The sequence below is a fragment of the Lissotriton helveticus genome, chromosome 10 (genome assembly GCF_964261635.1).
Source record: "Lissotriton helveticus chromosome 10, aLisHel1.1, whole genome shotgun sequence".
Lineage (NCBI taxonomy): Eukaryota > Metazoa > Chordata > Amphibia > Caudata > Salamandridae > Lissotriton > Lissotriton helveticus.
In genome coordinates, this window is record NC_136071.1 from 651,294,501 (window position 1) to 651,307,911 (window position 13,411).

Sequence of the window (13,411 nt, forward strand, 5' to 3'; positions counted from 1 at the left end):
TATGGATCGGGATGCTGAGGAAAGCGTTTTTGATCAAGTACGGAAAATAATTTTGCTGACGAGGGAATCATTGTCAAGATCGTGGTAATGTCTGGGACCACAGGGTACTAGGGAACCACTATTTTGTTCACCGCTCTAAGGTCTATACAAAGCGGAAAACATCAGAATAATCCAAAGGTGCCTTTTTAAGGATAGGAAGAATGGGGCTATTACATATATTCACCACAGTCTACTCAACCACACCAGACTTAATCAAATCTATTATTATGCGGAATAGGCCCTTTAGCTCCTGCCTGGGATATCTTGTGCATGGGGAATTTGCGGTAATTTAGCATTGTCCTTGATCTGTATAGAGACTGGTGGGATCTGGAGCAACCCCATATCAGTGTCTCCTGTAGCCCATAACATACATGGCACATCTTTAAACTGGCGGCTCTAGACAGAAAAAAGAAAAAAACTTAAGGGTTAAGGCCGACAGACAAAAGTACACAAAACAGGAGGTAATCTCAAATGGAAAGAATCTCAATTAAGAGAATACATTCCCATCAGTCACCAAGGTGATATGCTTCATCATTTGGGAATCTTTTCTCGGCTGCATGTTGGTGCAACCAAGGAGCTAAACGTCCTCGTTTTCATACAAGAGGGGCTCACAAAAAAAAATGAACCTGAAGTCAAAGAAGCATACCAAAGTATGGTGACTGTGTGACAACCCTGTCACTTTGTCCATATCATAGTCGTCAAGATAGTACTGTTGGCCTTTGGGTCATCAAAATAGTTCCCGTTCTGCCGATTGTGTGATGTATCCTCTAACTGCGTCCTCTCTCGGCCTCCTCCTCCTCATCCACGTCCTCAAAACCCTCGGCCTCTTGGGGCCTCACCTTTCTGCAACAACTCCGGACACTCATTCCGCCAATGTCCCTCCTGCTTACAGTATGCACATTGATTTTGTTTGAGGGGCACACTTGCAGCACCTACCCTGTTAGACCGGGGTAGCCGTGGGGCTGACCCCAACCCTCTTCCTCTTCCAATTCCCCTTGCAAACTGCTGTAGTAACACCCTTGTCTTCAAATCTTTTGACTTTTTCCTTCCTTGTCCTCATTCTCTCTGTGAGATTCTTCATAATACTGTGCCATACTCAATATCACTGATGGGGGCGAGGTCATCCAAGTGCTTTCCGAGGCCTACAACTGTGTCACAATCTCAGGAAGCAAGGTAGTGACAAAACACCACCCTCCTGTGACACGTCCTAACCACTAAATCTAAAAACACTCTTTCAAATCTGGTAATGAAATCCAACACACTTTTGTCCTTCTGACGACACGCAGTCAACTTATCCCAGTCCACTCACTTCGGTGAAATAAGGGAGTGCATGTAAGTTATGATACGGCCCAGCAAAGCTAGGAGCTCCACTTTTGGCCTGTCACCAGGCTTACGTTCCTTATCCCATGCCCTGATTACATCTCATGTGCCACCCAGCTCTAGCGCATGATCCTGCGTATGAACCTGTCTCCATATATCTACCTGTACCAGCAGACCAAAGAACAACTCTTTATCGGCTAGCGTCATCACTGTGAAGGAGGCCGCCTCCGTCAATCCCTTATAATATGCAGTAGGGTTTTTCCGGGGGCCCAGCAGCTGGCTCTTTAGGGATAGGACCTCACTCCTCTTCCAAGGAATATAGATCCACTGTTCCTGAAACCAAGCGTCGACTCGTGGTCTAATCACAGTATCTGTGTAATCGTGCAGTTCTGAAATTTCAGGGTGGTAAATGGGATGGACATGGGGTGCTGTGTCCCTACCATCGGTACCTTCTGAAGCAATCTACCTCGGTAACCCACCAGTGCTAAAACCTCATTGGGAGCCATACCTGTAGCATATACCCTGTCCCGTATGTCATAGATGATTTGCTGTGCAACACCTTAAAAACATTGTTCCCACAATCCTATCAGCGTGGCTGACATGTGCTTAAGGGCATTCTACTGTATAAACCGCTTGTAATCTTTCATCACACTCCATATATCCTCCACACTATAGATCAGGTTCGGGGCCCACTGAGCTGCTTGATTTGCCACCATTTGCTTTTCCTCATCACCCACAGCAGAACACACTAACACTTTATCCATGCGGTCTTGAGCTACTGCCCAATTTGCTTCATGTATCCCATGCACAGGAGTTTCGACAATCAACAGAGCATGGGGTGTCATGTTCACGGGGAAAGAGCAGATGAAGAGACAGGCACCATCATGTAGGGAGACAGATTTGTAGGGGTAAAAGGGGGAGTAGCAGTCGATATGGAACCAATAGAAAGGGCGGGGGAGCTAACATCACCCGCTCCGGTGACTGGTGTGAGCAGAGGAGAAACGAGTGGGGCCGGAGCCGAGGCGGTAGCACCAGAAGCAGAAACACTGGAGGGGAAGCACTAGAAGCTGAGGACTGAGTCATCTGGACTGTCGGGTATATCCGTTCAGGGGCATAAAGAGGAGGAGGGCCAGAATCCAATAGCTCGTTGACAAAATCATCACCTTCCTCTCTAGAACCAGAGCATTTATCTGTCTGTAACTGAATCTTTCTATTTGCGCATTCTATGCCCTTCTCTATCTTTTCTCTTTCATATACTACTGGTTTAAGCTTTTTAGTTTGTGTCTGTCTCTTCCGAGCCTCTTTCTCCGCTTTCATACGACATTGCTTCGCCTCCTTCTGCCATACTCTTAGAGAATCAAACATCGACTGCCTACTTTTTTTGGCACACAATTTGTCCTGAAGGTAATTCAATTTCTGTTCATCACATGAGCCGGTAAACAGCCACTGTAACTCAACATTGTCCCTTGTATATTTATGCTACAATGTGCTAAAGGGCCAATACCATGCTTTACGTTTACGCCGAGATTTTGAGAACCCTCCAGAGGCGCAGGCTGGCTCTCTGCCAATCGAGCATCAGTAGTACAACATCAACATCCAAAACTCCCCAATTTGCTTAAACAAGGCATCCTAATATAAGACACATGCCCTGTCCCTTATAGACAAGTATAACACCAGCAACAGTAGTTAAAGAAGATAAAATAACAAATATTATTCAAGAATCATACCAAATGGTCCAGGGACCACTCCCTACAGTCCGGGGACTGTACCAAGTTCAAGAAGACAGGAACCAGCCCCAGACCATACAAGCATTACCCAAATGACCAGTTGGTCTGGCAGATTTGTTCGCGAATGGTCCCAGACCTTTTCAAGCGCAGGGCAAATTTCCAGGTGGTCCGATAGACTGCTCTCAAACACTTGGTGCCTTTTTTCAAGGGTCTGCAAACCCACCAAGTCCAAGACAAGACAGTCCGGAGACCGCACTAAGACACAGCCCGTCGACTGGTGTAATTCAAGCAAAGCAGTTTGAAACTGCAGACAAGACAGTCTGGAGACTGTATCAAAACACATCCCGTGGGGTCGTGCCATCCCTTCGGGTGCCATTATTCCAAAACTCAACCACTCAAACCACTTACCTGGTGCACACAGATCGAGTCACGTTATTCTCCACTGCTGACTCTTTAGACCAAACGGTCAACTCTAAGGTTTCACCTTCTCAGGACCCCAGTTGGTGACCACTAGACGAAGGGAAACCAATCAGCTGCAAGAACAAAGCTCTGTCTTGTGTGGGGTACCCCAATCCGCACAACCGACCAAGCGCACCCCTGACCCTGGAACCTGATTACGGGCGAGTCCCGGTTCGGGAGCAAACTGAACAAAGAGGCCCTCAAGGGCCACTCAGGTTTTTGTGCAACCACCTGCTATGCCTTCCCAAGAATGAAGAGTTAGTTAGACAGTAGAGAATACAAACTTACTTTATTAGCAATACTTTGCAGAGGAGTTCAATCAGACCTGCACCCTAAGATGTCTTCCAAGGGACTGACCCACCAACAGTCAAAGGTGAGTAATAATTCTTCCAAAGAAGCCTTTAACCATGCCCACAATAGACATTTACCAGCCTGAACCTAACATGAACAAAGAAGGCACAGGGAGATGGGCTACCACCTGCCAGATGGGTAAATGTTATCTGAAAGTCAAGGTCATCTCGCTGAGTCTCAGCGTCTCCGAACGTTAGAGCAGAAACTACACACTCACATAGGTATGCAAAGTCAGAATGGCCTATTCATTAGTAAGTCGGAAAACAGTCTTACACTAAAGAGAAAAAAATAACAAAATACAACATTCTACTGAGGCAAGCAATACGAATGATGAGGCCTAGTTCAGACACAGCCTAAGCAGCTTAATAGGGATTACGAAATGCAAAATGAAGTCACACTTCCTAACTAAAGCATGCACGTTGCAAGGATAAATCAGTGGGTTGCATAACATGAATAAGAATGGCATCTATTTAGCCACACACTGCTAACCTAATATAGCATGAATCGAGTACATCGCGGGAATAGGATTTTCAACCCTAACATCTGGACGAATTCGATAGCAATGATGTGAGTTCATCTAAAGAATATGGCAGCTATTGATATAATTATTTTGACATTATCAACATTACATTTACACAGGTCATCATGTACATTGATATGGTTCGTACTGGTTATAAAGAGGTTTTGTTTACCTTTGTCTGAATGTACATTGCCATTGGTCTTTGTAGCAACAACAATATTATTGTGCTAGTATGGATTATTACATACATTTTTATCACTGTTACTGATGTTGGTGCTGCTGTGGGGCTCAAGTTATGGTATACATTCACTTTGCATTGACGGGCATTGTGCGGGTACAAGCTATGGCATATGTTCACATTGCATTCGCTGATATTGTCATTGTTGGGTCTGCACATATTATGACATTCATTGACATAGTATTCACCCATCCCAACAGTAGGAGTCCCACGGCCGTTCAGGTAGGTGGGGCCTTACTTGTGTACTACCTAGATTGTATGTGAGAGGAGTTTGAAACTAGCATGTTTGTGTATCAGGAGCCAGTGGTTCTCCCTGAGTTGTGGTGTAATGTAAGCTCTGTATGGCAGGTAAAGGATGAATCTGGCTGCCAACTTCTGGATGGTTTTTAGTCTTCGAGAGAGTTGCTTGGTGATCCTTGCTAGATGGTGCTGTACATGGATCTACATGATAAATAAAAGATTTGATTAAGATATAGTAATTAGATTTAGAGCATATACATATTCCAAGGATCCTGCAGTAGATGTAGAAAATGTAGAAACAGTATGTACTGGAAGGCACAGACAATAATATACTGTCGCAGGGTTTCTGTACTCACACAGAACTGTGCACAGAGGAGTGGAACCTCGGCAAATTAGGGTGTCCCAAAACTTACCTCAGCAACCAACTCACCCCTTACCGAGCTAGCTACAGTGTCTCATCGGACATATCAAACTTCCAATGTTTAGACAAACCAGAACATGAACTTACAGTACCTCAGGGTACGTGGGACTCATGAACACTCTTTCGTTATAGTATCATTACAAACCAGAACATGGAGTAAAGAAGACACATGTGCATTTGAAATGTTTATTTACTAATGCCGTCTTCTCAGGCGCAGTATCTTAGATAATACAAGTATACTTATTATCAGTAGCAAAATTATCAGCATAGTTACTAAGACATAAAAAGCGAATGGTGACAGCATGTTAACATGCTGTAATGAATAAGAGTTAACAACACTTATATCTCACCCTCCCTATCACATATATTATATTATTAGCTAAGAAGGTCTCTTTGGGTTGTTTTAGGGCGGGCCCATACCTTAGTGTCCTAGCATGAAGGAATCACATCAGCATACACCAGCTCTCTCTGCATGTGCACCGCATCAAGTGTGTTAACAAATTCTCGTGCAAAGCAATATCAATCCCGCCTCAAGCCCAAGTTGGCAAAGGCTGCACTTGTGTTATGACTATGAAGGCGTGGAGATCAGACCTCATAACAATTACCTATCGTGTTGCTCCTGAAACTTCAGCACTCTCCGTGCAGACATGGTTTATTAAACAAAACTGATATCAGAGCAATAACATATTATTCTCACATACACCACGGCAAACCACTAGGTTGAAAGCTAAGTCAACAATTAAGGGTCGTGTGCAGAAGTTGCAAGAAAGGAAAAATGGCGTTTAAATCTTAAATGTACCTATGCTAACTTAACACGATATAAGGATATATAGGAGCTATACAACACCCCCCCATGATCCGAGAACGGACTAAATAAGATAACAGAAGTGCCATCACATGAGAGCAGAATCCAACAATAAACGAGCATGAATAAAAATTCAATTATAAAAACTAATGCTAAAAAATAGCCCACAAGTATAATGTGGCTCAAGCCAATAGGCAAGCAAAAATAAAATGTCTTGACCAAAAGTCAATAAAAACAAGGAAATGCTATCAATCAGCATGTCAATTTGAGGCAGTGTTTATGATAAGACTGTATATGAAAAGTAAGCTGCAACAGCCTCCAGGAGGAAGTCACTGTCCTCATCCGAAAACAGTTCAGCCATCCAATTTAGAAGATGAAAGGAACATGCGTGATCTCCCAGCACCGGATCCTCTATAACCATCAGAGGACAGCTCGGTGGGTTTTCAAGAAAACTTCGTTCCAATAAATTTTGCGCTGCCGACAACACATCCCAGGGACCCATTAGTCCATGTGCCACCGCCAAGGCCATAATCTTTTCGTCAGAACAAACCAACTCGTGAGCAATGATAGGACTCATCAGTTGATCAAAATCGACGTCAGAAGAAAGCGGTCCGCAGAGACACAAATCAATGGCCCAAAGGAAATCACAGGTCAGGCAGCGAAATAGAGGCTGGACACAGGTAAAATAGGAGAACCGAAAAGATAATCCAAACGCCGTGCTTAGAGTCGCCAACGGCAGTGTGCCATAATAATCAAGCATGCGGTTGCGAAACCGCGTCAGTAGCACTTGCGCGTGGTCTTGCACAGGAAGGGCATCCATATTTAAAAAGGCAGAAAACCACCAAAGCGCCAGCCGCTAATGCAAGGAAAAACGGGAATCCTCCAAACAAGGATGAAAAAATAGAATGGAAGAAGGCAGGGATGACTCCAAAAATCTTCTCAAAGGAAGTCACGAGACCACTGCTAACAACTTTAAAAAAATGTGCTAGGCCCGTTGTGGAGGATGCGTTAAAGATAGAACGAACCATGGCTCCGAAATGCAAAGGCAAATCAGTATTTAAAAGAGCCTGAACCTCCGTACGGGTGTTAGCAATGTGAAGCACGAAAGTTTCACGGGCCGAGCTCAAGGCCACCTCTTTCTGGGACAATAGAGCTCTTATTCTAGCCATGCCGCTGAATTCTGCTCCCAAGGTCGGTATCTGTGGCCAAATGGAAGACTCCCTATGTTCACGTGTGGGAGGATAAAGAACATTTCTGCAGCAAATAACTCGCTCACTTACTGTTACTATGAAAGCTATACCTTCAATTAACCCACAACAGTTTTCATTATTGAGCATTAAATAACTACCATTCTCTAACAATTTAAACGTGGGGATGATAGCAGGAACTGGCGTGCCCTGTAAAACGCAAGCCATATTCGGTCGGTCCTTGTTACATGAACCGTGTAACTGTATGTGTCTGCACATTAAAGAATGATCTGGCGTCTCAGTACACTCATCCCCTGTTAGATAAACTTCCTGTTCATCCTTGAAACATCTGTATGTGTATGGGAGTGACCAGACCTCATGAAGAAAACCGCTACCTAAGGGTTCAAAATGACCTATTGGCACATATTTCATACAATTTGAAAACTTATATAAAGCAAAAGGCAGTGTTATTAAACCGTGGATAAGCCACGTAGCAGCAGTGGCTTCTGCCACAGAAAAAGGTAAAGATTCCAACCTTTCAATATGTAGCATAGAAAAGGAAGCATCACGCATTGAAAGCAAGCGTTGTTTGTCTGTCAAATTAAACGGTGCAAATAAAGAGGAAACGTTCATGTATCCCCAGGGAACTTTACCCATTTTCAGAGTCTGAAGTGTCCATGCAAACTGCATGATTGACCGTAATTGATTTTGACCATGGTATAATACTGACACTTCATCATGCACAATATCAACAACAGACGACACAATATTATCTAATGTGTAAATCCTAGAGGAAAGCACGTTAATGCTATTGTCAACAACTGCAAGCACTTTCTCAAGATTCGCCTGATCAATAGCCCTAAGGCGTGAAGCAGCCTCAATCTGTGACAGTTTCCAAATTTCATTGTAAACCCCATATAACCACCTTTTCGACCTGCCACTAGCTGGGCCTTTAATGAAATCATTCAAATCCACGTCTGCATTCAGTTTGGAAAGGTGATACTTAACCGCAGGTAAAGTTGAATGTTTCAGCCAAGCTTGACACAACTTGCCCACAGAGTAAGAGGTGACAGTATGACTCAAATCAAACCGGGGATCAGATCTAACAGTCTTAAAACCGTCAGTTATATTTAAAAATCTTTTTTGGAAAGAATCACCACTACGGTGCCAAAGCAGCCAACCCTTAGGATTCATACTGGAAATGTTAAAGGAGGAATTAAGAAGCAGAGCCTGTATATCTTTAATGGACAATTGAGTAAAATTACTCCAATCCTCATATTCCTCCAACTCCGGGAAAGACGGGGTGTTTAACCTTTTAGATGTAGCCAATCCAAAGCATGTGGTCTGGGAAATGGTTTCATTTAAAAACAACATATGATTCGGGATGAGACATGCACGGTGCAAAGCCTTAGTGCCTCGTACCTGCCAGGACCTTGAACCCCAAACCGATTTAAGGTCTATTGTTTCCTTCCATAATTCATAGCCCCCAGTAACTAATTGATCTAGGAAGGCCTTCGAATACAACAATTTTGTATCGGTAAGTCTAACCTTGGACAGTGGCTGTTTGTGAAATTTAAAATAAAAGGACTCGGGATTAGACTGATTAAAGTCAGTGAAATAAGTATACTTTTTAAGAAACGTTTCTGAACTCCCTTGTGTAGGTGCCGGGCAATGTTCCCACTGAGTAAAATTAACAGCATCCCTTCGGGAAGATGTTTTGTGTAAGAAGTGATTGCCATAATGTTGGTAACAGAACAATTCACCATAATTAGCAGATTCCAAATATAAATCCTCAGCATCAAAAGCAGCATAGTATTTCAAATCAGAAAACAAACTTTCCACAGCATTAACATCCCAATCATCAGACCGAATGTTTTGTTTCACCACATCCCCCATATCCACTCTTAGTACATTAGGAACATTAACGACTTCCGTTGGGCCATGAATCTGAAAACGAACTGCATCCCACGCGATTCCATCCAGAACAGGCCATGCTGTGATGTTAACCAAAGTCAAGTCTCTTTTTAATCTGTGTGTAGAATGTGAAGAGGAAAGTGGGGCCAAAGTTCCATTTAAATGAGTAATGCAAGTTCTCTCCTCGACATAGTGTCCATTCATAATTCGAAAAAAATAAAACACAAAACCAATTGACATAAAAAGGTAAACCGAAAAAAGGACCAGCCAAATGTATGTCCAAGGAGGTATCAAAAAATGTTGTTTAAACAGGCTAGCATATACTGCAATTTGAGAGGGTTTTTTCGAGGCAAGGGAAGCAGAGTCAAATGAAAATCTGGATTCCGTGGCTAAACGAGCTTGCAGGTCAGGCATGGACAAATCAGTGGGGTATGTATAGTCCAACTCATCAACGTTAGTTCCGGGTAAATTATTTAATAATGGACTGGAAACAGCAGGTAATTCGATGGCCACTCCAGGTTCAATATTAGAAGCAGTGGGCATAACTGAATTTCTCACAATGGAAGGACAGGAAACAGCCGGTGTCATGCTAAGAAGAATCGGCCACTCTGTGTATCTTGACATTGTCAATTGAAATAAACCTGTTTTCCTTACGACCAGGAAGTGGTGGTAAAATGACTGTTCTTGTGCCCTTCACTCCAAGGACGGGAACCGGAGCTCGATAGGAAGGACCAAATTCTTTCTTGTTATCGATCTTCTCTCGAACCAGTTCGCCAACTTGAGGTAACCAGCCAGCTACCGGGATCTGCAACGCATCATCCGACGTGGAGGGCAAATGTTCCTTTGCAAGACTGTCTCTGGTCTTTTGTAGATTCTGTAAAACATTGCAATGTTCATCTGCGTCAAAGCAAGTGGCGCGAACCACCAAGTCTAGACCGTCAAGGTCAGGGACGTACATCTTGATGCCAAAGAGCATTTCGTATGGGGTCCGCCCACCCAGAGACCTTCTAGGGAGATTATTAAGAGCACGCTGCACGCCATAGAGGTGAGCCAGCCAGTTTCTGCCAGTGCCTATAACTCGGGCTGTCAAAGATTGCTTTAAATCACGGTTCATTCGTTCAACTACACTATTACCCTCAGGTCTGTAGGGTGACGAAAACTTGACTTGGACCCCCATCGAAGTCATGGCATCCTTATACGCCTTAGAGGCGAAAGCTGGACCCTGATCCGAATGGAAGGTACCACAGGCAAAAATCCCTATAAAGATACGCAAATCTCTAATGACAGTCCGTGAATCAGCGCTGCGATGTGGCCATACCCACACAAAGCGTGTGCATGAGTCAACTGCTACTAAGATGTACTTATATGCAGTATCAGATGAAAAAGGACCGCAGTGATCTAAATAAACACAGCCTAGCGGTTTATTAGAAATGTACAACTGAGTCTGTGGCGGACGCGTAGCAGTGGAAGGTTTAATCTGCTGGCATATGTCACACAGAAGGACATAATCACGCGTCTGTTTGTACAGTCCCCGCCACCAGAAACGTAGTTGTAATTGAGTTACAGTGGCCGAGACGCCCGCATGCGCAGACGCCACACCTTCATGAGCCGCTGTAATCAAGTCTGCTCTGCGATCCGAGTTGGGAATCAGCCGTTCCCCAACATCAGGAATTGTCACAAAAGGAACCTTTTCGGGACTTAAGTGGTATTTATACTTCGAAGGGAATCCCGCAGGATGTTTACTTCCCTTCTCAGAGGCAGCAATCGCTGCCAAGATGTCGCTATCAATCTTGGTTTTAGACCTAGTAACTGCTGCAACTAAGTATGTAGATACTGCTGATTTCGCTGCTTCATTAGCAAGCGAGTTGCCAACAGCGTGAACTCCTACGCGCTGATGACCGAGAGTATGAATAACAAAAACGAGTGGCAACTTAGCCTTAAGCTCTGCCACTCGAACCCAGATCATTTTATGTTTTATTGTGCTACCCTTGGAATCATGAAAATCATTTTGAATCCAAAAGAACAAGTTTTCATTGTAAGACTGAACACAGTAGTAAGAATCACTTACAATCAGAGTTGTAACACTTGGATCCGCGTACTCTAACGCTAGTAATAGAGCACGAAGCTCTACCAATTGTGCGGTGCAATCGCCCAGGGGCAGCGTGTGCACCTCCCTGGAAATGAACTCATCATTCAACATAGCACCGACCACAATGGCGCATGCGGAAACGTAGGCATGTTTAGAGCCATGCGCAACCTGCGCCGACCCATCAGTGTAAATGATGCAATGGAAGTCCTCCAAAGGTCGCATAGCCAGAGGAGCAGGATGAACGAATTCATACTGCAAGTACTCTTGCGACCGTAAGGAGGCGTCAAAAATAAACATGACATCCGTGGATGACAATGACGCAGCCCACTGAATCCACCGAGGGTGCAAAGCTTTTGAATTTGGTACACTGGCTTTCGTGACTGCCTCCAAATGAGGACAGGGTGTTACCACTAGCATGCGTTTCCCCTGAGACAGTGCTCGTTCCTTAAGAATTGCCATCTGTACAGCAGTTAAAACCTTTTCCACTGTGGGAAACCGCAACTCAGCCGAAGTGTACAAGTGCGACTTGTAAGCAATAGGTACTGTGTCACCTTCATTAAAAGTGAGGTATGTGAAACCCACCGTCCCAGGAATTATTCTTATTACTAGGTTGGTGTGGTTATCACGAGTCAGTAAATATTTAGAAGCGAGCAGATCAGCCTGCAAGGATTGCAAAATGGCTGAATGCTCAGGCAGCCAGCATGATTTTGAGAAAGTTGGTTGTATCAAAGCATACAACGGCTTGATACGCTGGGCATATTCCGGAATGTAAGTTCTGCCGAAATTCAAAAAACCCAGCAAAGACTGTAATTTTTTCAGTGTTGTAGGAGCGCGCAATTGTGCGCATTTCTCCAAGAAGTGAGGAGCCAAACCTCTACCTTCATTGTTCAGCTCATAGCCAAGAAACAACACCGTGTGTTCTGCAATGTGCGATTTTGCAAAATTAAATTTGTAACCCATGTCTGCAAAGGTACAAATTATGGAATTCACTCGACACAGATGCATCCAAATTTCGTCGTCTGTGAGATAAATATCATCCACATAAGAACATGCATCCGGATCGATTCCCTCCAATAGTGTGACTATTCTGGAGGTGAAGACTCCAGGACTATTTTTGTAGCCCATTGGGAGTCGCCGGAAGCATTTTTGCACACCAGCGGACGTAAAACTTGTCCATTGGGAGCTAAAGCCATCCAGTCTGTGGGCATAAAAACCATTGGAAATGTCAAGCGTTGTCTTGAAACGCTTACGCACTAGACTATCCACTAACGCAGAGCCGTGAGTATTCTGTACTGCACAGTTACGGCAATGCGAGTTCAAATGCCGGTAATCCAATACCAAACGATATGATCCGTCAGGTTTGGTCACAGTAAAAAGGGGATTATTCATTGGTGACACACACGTTTCAATAACTCCCTGATATTCCAATTGTTCAAGGATTTCTGCGACGGCTGCTTTAGCTTCACGCCGTATGGGATATTGAGGCTGAGGCTGTGGCTCAGACCGCAAAGGAATTTCGTGGCAAGGGGACAATTTGTCCCAACCACATTGGTTGCGGTAGAGAGCCGGTGCAAGAGCCCGAGCCCACTCTTCTGCAAAATGCTGCGCATGCTCAGTGGAGACAGTGTGCGCGAAACTGGGAAGGATTACCTCCTCCCCTCGCGGCGCTGCGAGCACAAAAGGTGGGGGCCAGTCAGCCTCAGAAAGCAAAATGTCGTACGTAGACGAAAGGTTCTCCCAAAATACCCCTCTAACAGTACGCTGTATGTCACCTTCAATTAACAGGACAATTTCAAAAAGTCTTTCAGGGGGAGCTAATCTTGTATCGGCTGTTTCAATCACAACGAACACTTCAGTCGCTGTCACCCTCAGTAGTGGACGGAGCGCCTCTCTGACTATGGTAATCTCCGCCGCGCTGTCCAGCAAGGTCAGAGCCCACGTCAGATTCCGAAGCCGCGTTCTCACTATCTGTGGCATATCTATGCGCTGTTAAGGCCGCGACTTTCTTCTTCGCAAACTGCGGACGCTTAGGCGTAGAATCCTCCTGCTTCACAGCGCCGTCTGTCTGGCGGGACTGACCACGTCCTTGCTGGCCACCACG